This window comes from Petaurus breviceps, unplaced genomic scaffold (assembly GCF_028583685.1).
Source record: "Petaurus breviceps papuanus isolate PSGF00001 unplaced genomic scaffold, PetGlider_PUasm1.0 185, whole genome shotgun sequence".
Taxonomy (NCBI): Eukaryota; Metazoa; Chordata; class Mammalia; order Diprotodontia; family Petauridae; genus Petaurus; species Petaurus breviceps.
Window position 1 is genome coordinate 29,036,108 of NW_027185797.1, and position 6,186 is coordinate 29,042,293.

At 38.9% G+C, this 6,186-nt stretch overlaps 1 long non-coding RNA gene across 1 annotated transcript in view; it reads right to left on the reverse strand.

Moving 5' to 3' along the window:
* Positions 1 to 6,186, reverse strand: part of LOC138161771 (uncharacterized) — a 46,851-nt gene that overhangs the window by 5,008 nt on the left and 35,657 nt on the right. The window contains exon 3 of the long non-coding RNA XR_011168460.1: positions 294 to 370. This is a non-coding gene — a long non-coding RNA (uncharacterized lncRNA). The remainder of the gene's footprint in view (positions 1 to 293; positions 371 to 6,186) is intronic.

Below are 6,186 nucleotides of genomic sequence, written 5' to 3' on the forward strand. Positions count from 1 at the left end.
TTCCCTTCTTTCTTCTCTACCTTCCTTTCTTTCTTAGAAAAAAGTCTAATTTTCAGAGATTTGTCCATATCTGCTGCTCAGTCACATACTGGACCTGGAAAGCCTGGAGAAGGTCAATGGACATCAGAGGGGTCTTCTGCTCTTGCTCCCAAATCAAGCATCACCTTTAAATCATCCTTTATTTGAGCCCAAACAACCCTGGACCCAGACCATAATTAACACATGCCAGGCTTAATCAGAACAAGTGTAATTTATTATTGGGATACTAATGGAATCAACTAAATGTTACTTACCATTGTGAATAATGGAAGGCCTCTGGTTGGGCTTCATTGACTTGTTGTTCCTGGATTCTAAGAAGACAGCCGCCTGCCTGGGTGTGTACACAAACAAAGAAGACAAATGGCTGCAACAGGAATGAGTTTTCCATAACCTGATTAAGGCATAAAAGCTGGCTTGGAGGAGAACCGAACACAGCTTAATGATTCCGTGGCTTTGCCTAATGTGCCTAATGTTCACTCTTAAGGAAATCAAGAAAAATGCAGAGAGGTGACGGGTATTTGGCACTGTCAGTGGTGGGCCACAAAGTTTCCTGACAATGAGAGACTGGAGATGTTGAGGGACATAAACCCAGAGCCAGGACTACAAAGCTGCACCTGGGGCAAATTCAGGTGAAAGAGCAGTACCCAAAGGGGGTGTGGCAGACAAGGATAGTCCAATGGAGAGGAAAGATCAGCAGGGGCAGAGAGGACCAGATGGCAAAAGAGAAGTATAGAACTGCTCCTTCCCAGCAAAGAATGTACTCCCTGAAAAGAAAGCCTGCTCCACTCCATATTGGTGCCCTAGGACAAAGTCCCATTCTCCCCATGCTAGTTACAGTTTTCCTGGGATTATGCAGATGCCCATTTTCCAGACTCAATTATGTCACGTTTTTTTTTTCAAAATCACTCCACTCTATTCCATCAGAGTTGTAAGACTACTTCTAAGATGGGGAAAGGACACTCCTAGTTTTTTCTGAAACTTAAAACAATAAGAATAACTGTGATGGGGCACAGGTATGTCTTCAGTTGTTTTCCTTCTTTCACAGAACATTTTTCAGGTGTGCTTTTGTTTTTTGTAAAAAAAAAATCTCCTAATACTTTTTTCTATTATTTGCAGTTAGGATCTGAGTTCAAATCCCAGCTCAGCTATTTGTTACCACTGGGTCCATGAAGAATTCATTTCGCTCCTGCAGACTTTCATTTCCTCCTTTGTAAAGTGAGATGATAATAATCCCAGCACTACCCAACCCCCAAATTTGGGGAGGACCAAATAGCCTCTTGTCTGTAAAGTTTTTCCAGAGCTGGCACTTATATAGCTCTGTAAGATTTGTGAAGCATTTCATATGTATTATTTCATCTTATATATATTATCATTTTATGCTTATATCATTATATAAGTATATATAATGTATCACTTATAGAATTATATCTATTCAGTTTGTGCTTATGTCATTATGTTATTTATATCATTGTATATAATTATTCATTTTATATGTATTATCTTACTATTTACAGTTACATATTATTTCCATTTATGTCAGTAGCTTCATAACACCTTCCTCCCAACAAGCCTATGAGATAGGTGTGATTATGATCCCCACCTTAAGACACTGCCTAAGTTAGCTACTATTTTGCATCTCCCTGATAAGGAGGGAGAACCTCAATGCTTCGATGTCTACACAGTAAGTGTTTAATAAATGCTGGCTGAGGTGAAATAAAAATAGTCAGTCCAATAGCCCTTAAAACAGGTTCGTCCAGTGACTTACCCATAATCCTTCACTGTGAATCCCTAATGTGTAAGAGTCTGTACACAGAAGGGCCAGTTCCCATCAAGAGAAACATTTCAACTTCCTTCCTGAATGGGGTACACCTTTGAAAGGGTGCTATTAGTAACACGAAAGTTGTTACCTTCATTTAGGATAGAGTTGGGCTCTGAACCTGTGATTTCACTGGTCTAAGGACTTATCCGATGAAGAAACTCCCTCTACCTGTTCAGGTCACCTTCTTTGAGCCTTCTCATCCCAGAGCAATGATTTGCCCAAGGGTCAAACACCCCAGTGTCAGAGATGTTGCCTCTTAAGATAAGCAGGATAAATAAAGTATTCAGGTTTTCAGAGCTTTGTTCTGATGACTTTGGAAGGCATAAGGAAAAGCCATTGAGAACTAGGATCATAAAGCATCTAACCCAATTCTTTCATTTTGCAAATAAGGAAACTAAGGCCTAGGATGGGGAAATTACTTGTCCAAGGTCATCAAAGCAGTAAAAAGCATAATTCAAACTCAGATCCTCTAATTCCATATCTTTTCACTATGTCATGTTCCCTTCTCTCAAGCCAGGACCTACAACCCTAAACTGCTTTGGTGATTGTGTTCTTTCAATAAATTCAACCAGTATTTATTAAGCGCAGCAGCTAGGTGGTATCATAGTGCATAGGGTGCCAGGTCTGGAGTCAGGAAGACTCCTCTTCCTAAATTCAAATCTGACCTCATTCACTTACTAGCTGTGTGACCCTGGGCAAGTCATTTAATCCTGACTCCGTTTCCTCATCTGTAATATGAGCTGAAGAAGGAAATGGCAAACCACTTCAGTATCTCTGTCAAGAAAACCCCAAATGTGGTCACAGAGAGTTGACCATAACTGAAATAACTCAACATTTATTTATTAAACAACCTTCTGTGTGCTAGCATTACAGCCTGCTATGAGCGATGATTAAGAAGAAGGTGTAGTTTTTATCTTTAAATTACTCAATATTTCACTGAAAAGATGAAGACACATGAAGTCCAACCCACACCCATCCAAAGAAAGCTCTAAAAACCAGAATGTCACAAAGATCCTAACTACTTTCATTATTTTATTTATCTTGTTATCAATACTTACAGTGATACATTGACATTACTGAGAGCCACTTTCAAGGTGTATTAACATTTCAGCAAGATATTTAAATGGGACTTTGCATTGGAGCATAGCCCCTCTGCAGAGGAAAGAGCATGTCACTGCATCCATATGTAACAATTGATGGTTATAAATTGTGTCTGGGTGAACATCACATGTCCACCTGAACCCAGACCTACGCACACTAACCAAAGTAGTTTCTTGGGTTTTCACATTTTCAACAGCCTCTATCTTCTTAGTGTTTCATCTTCTAGATAAGAAACATTGTCAAGAAGGGGGGGGGAATAAAGTGGGAAGGAGAGAGGGGAGTGGGAGAAATAGGAAAAAAAAGAAAGAGAGGGAGGGGAAGAAAAAAGAAAGATGGAGAGAGACGCAAAGAGAAAAAAGAGATGTATTGAGAAAGAGAAAGTTCTTTCTATGGAGGAAATACTATCTGCCATGGACAATGATTTTCAAATGCCTCATTACTTAAAAAAGGAGTATAACTGCTCATTCCTTATAGCCTTGTTTATTTCACTATTGATTGAGCATAATAGCTGAAAGGCTGACCTTTATTTATTGGCATGTTTCTTACATTACTCAGAATAAAAGCTCTCACAAAAGAGTAATCCTTGGGATATGTCCAGGACTCTGTACCATATTGTAGAATCGTGGAATCAAAGAAAGTCAGAAGTAGACAAGAGAACAGGAGCCGTGGAGTCCCACCAGCACCTGAACAATAATCTCCTCTGCCACATCCCCACTAAGTGATCCTTCAGCCTTTGCTCAAAGACCTTTAGGGAGAGGGAGTCAAGTGCCTCCAGAGCAGTCCATTCCACTTTGAGAGAAGTTGCATTATTAAGAAGGTTTTCCTAATGTCAAGCCTAAGTCTGTCCACTGGCACCTTCTAGCCATTGCTCTGCCCTTTGGGACCAATCAAGTCAATTACCTGGCCTTGGCAGATGCCCAGATCACAGAAGAACTAATACCTCTTCTAGGCCCCAGCTCTTTAGATACTTAAAGACAGACATTCTGCAATTGATAAATGGGTAAAGCATATATACTGACAGTTTTCTGAATAAGAAATCCAAGCTATCCGTAGCCATATGAAGAAAATCACTAATAATTTGAGAAATGTAAATTAAAGGAATTCTGAAGTTCTACCATTAGATTAGCAAAGATGACCAAAAAAGAAAGTGACAAATGCTGGAGGGACTGTGGGAAAATAGGAACATTAATGAACTGTTGATGGAGCTATGGATTGGCCCCACCATTTTCTAAAGCAATTTGGAACTTTGCTTCAAAAATTGCTAAACCATGCATATTCTTTGACCCAGTAATGCCACTATTGGCTCTCTTTCTTCAAAGAGATCAAAGAAAAGGGAAAAGGAACTATATGTATAAAAATATTTATAGCAGTTCTTTTCATGGTGTTGATTTACTTTTTTCCAGAACTAAAACCAAGGGAGTATCCATCAATTGGGGAATAACTGAACCAGTTCTGACATATGACTATGATGGAATACTCTCTACTGTAAGAAATAATGAATGAAGTATTTTCAGAGACATTTGAGAAGACTTGAATGATTCAATGCAGAGTGAGGTATGTAGAACCATGTTATAACAACAGTATTGTAAAGATAAAGAACTTTGAAAGACTTGAGAATTCTGAGTAGCATGATTTCAGAGAACCAATAATGAAGCATGCTACTCATCTTCTGATGAAGAACTTAAGGTGCAGAATAAGACTTTTTTCTTTCCTTTTTTTTTTCCTTTTTTGGATATAGTCAATGTAGAAATTTGTTTTATTTAATTAAGTATATTTGTTACAAGGGTTCCATTTTTCTTTCTTTTTTCCAATGGAATTAAAGAGATTTAGCCTGGAAGAGAATTATTTTTTTAAAAAAGACATTTAAATATAATTAACAAGTTCCTTCTAAGTTTTCTCTTCCAGGCTTAACTTCCTTCATTCCTTCAACCATTCCTCTAGACCCTGACTTCACTCGATTTTGTTATAAAACCATAGAATTTTAGAGCCAGAAGGGGCCTTAGAGACCCCCTCGTCCAACCCTCTCATTTGAGAGTGGAGGAAACTGAAGTTCAGGGAGTCTTATCCAAGGTCACTCAGCTCATTAGTGGCAGAGTAGGCACTAGAACCCAGATCTCTCAGCTCCTACTCCTGGACTTTATGTTTTCCCCAAAAAGAATGTGATCTCCTTGAGGGCAGGGACTGTTTTGGCTTTTTCTTTGTACCGCCAGTCTTGAGCATACAGTAAGCATTTAATCAATGTTTCTTGACTGATAGATTGATTGAAGGAAATCTGAGTTGTGGGAAAAATTTATAAAAACCTGAAGGATATTTCAACTTTGACATGAATGGATTCCTGGAATAGCTCAACCTTGGCTGCCACATTTGGTGAAATACTTTCCTAAGTGCCATCCTAGCAGCCAAGCCCAGTCTGTCTCCCATGTGGGTCTCATGAGTGCCTATGTCCCTGCCAGCCACGCATGGCATGACATGGCCATTTTCTAATTAAGATTTCTGTGTGTGTGTGTGTGTGTGTGTTAGACACATCTTAGCCTAACACATTTACTGTATATCAAAGAAAGCTCAGAGTTTCCCCAAAGTTGGTGAGTTGCCCAACATGGTTTATCTCCAGCCCACAGCTCTCTCCCTGAATCCAATACTGCAGGCACAATTTTAATGCAAACCCAATTTATGACTTAATGCTCCAGGGACCTGAGTGGGAGATTGTTACATTATTCTTTTCTAATCCTATTTGTGTTTTAATTTGCTAAGTCTGTAATGAGGTGCATGCCTCGAATAGATCCAAGATCTTTCCCATTGCTTCTGACTTTGTTTAATAGAATAGATTTTACAGTTTGCATTACCATCCTCAGGTGCTTGGGTCAGTATTATCTCTTCATTTTCCCAAGCAGAATGAATAAAATTACATGAGGTAAGTAATTGCCTACGCGTTTCCTTGTTGATCATGGCAGGGCTTATTTCCTATTATAATTCTCAATTCAAATTGCACCCACTTTTCCAAAAAAGTCAATTCTCCCTGGGCTCTGTTTTGCCCTTTCTAAATTGCCAGAGCTAGGGAAGGGAATGGAGTCCTCAGTGACAACTGGTTAGCTAAATAATAAGAGAATATACTGCCCAGTTTGATTTATGATATGCCAATAAGTCTTTTTGAGAGAGAAAGAGAGAGAGAGTGAAATAGAAAAAGAAAGAAAGAAAGAAAGAAAGAAAGAAAGAAAGAAAGAAAGAAA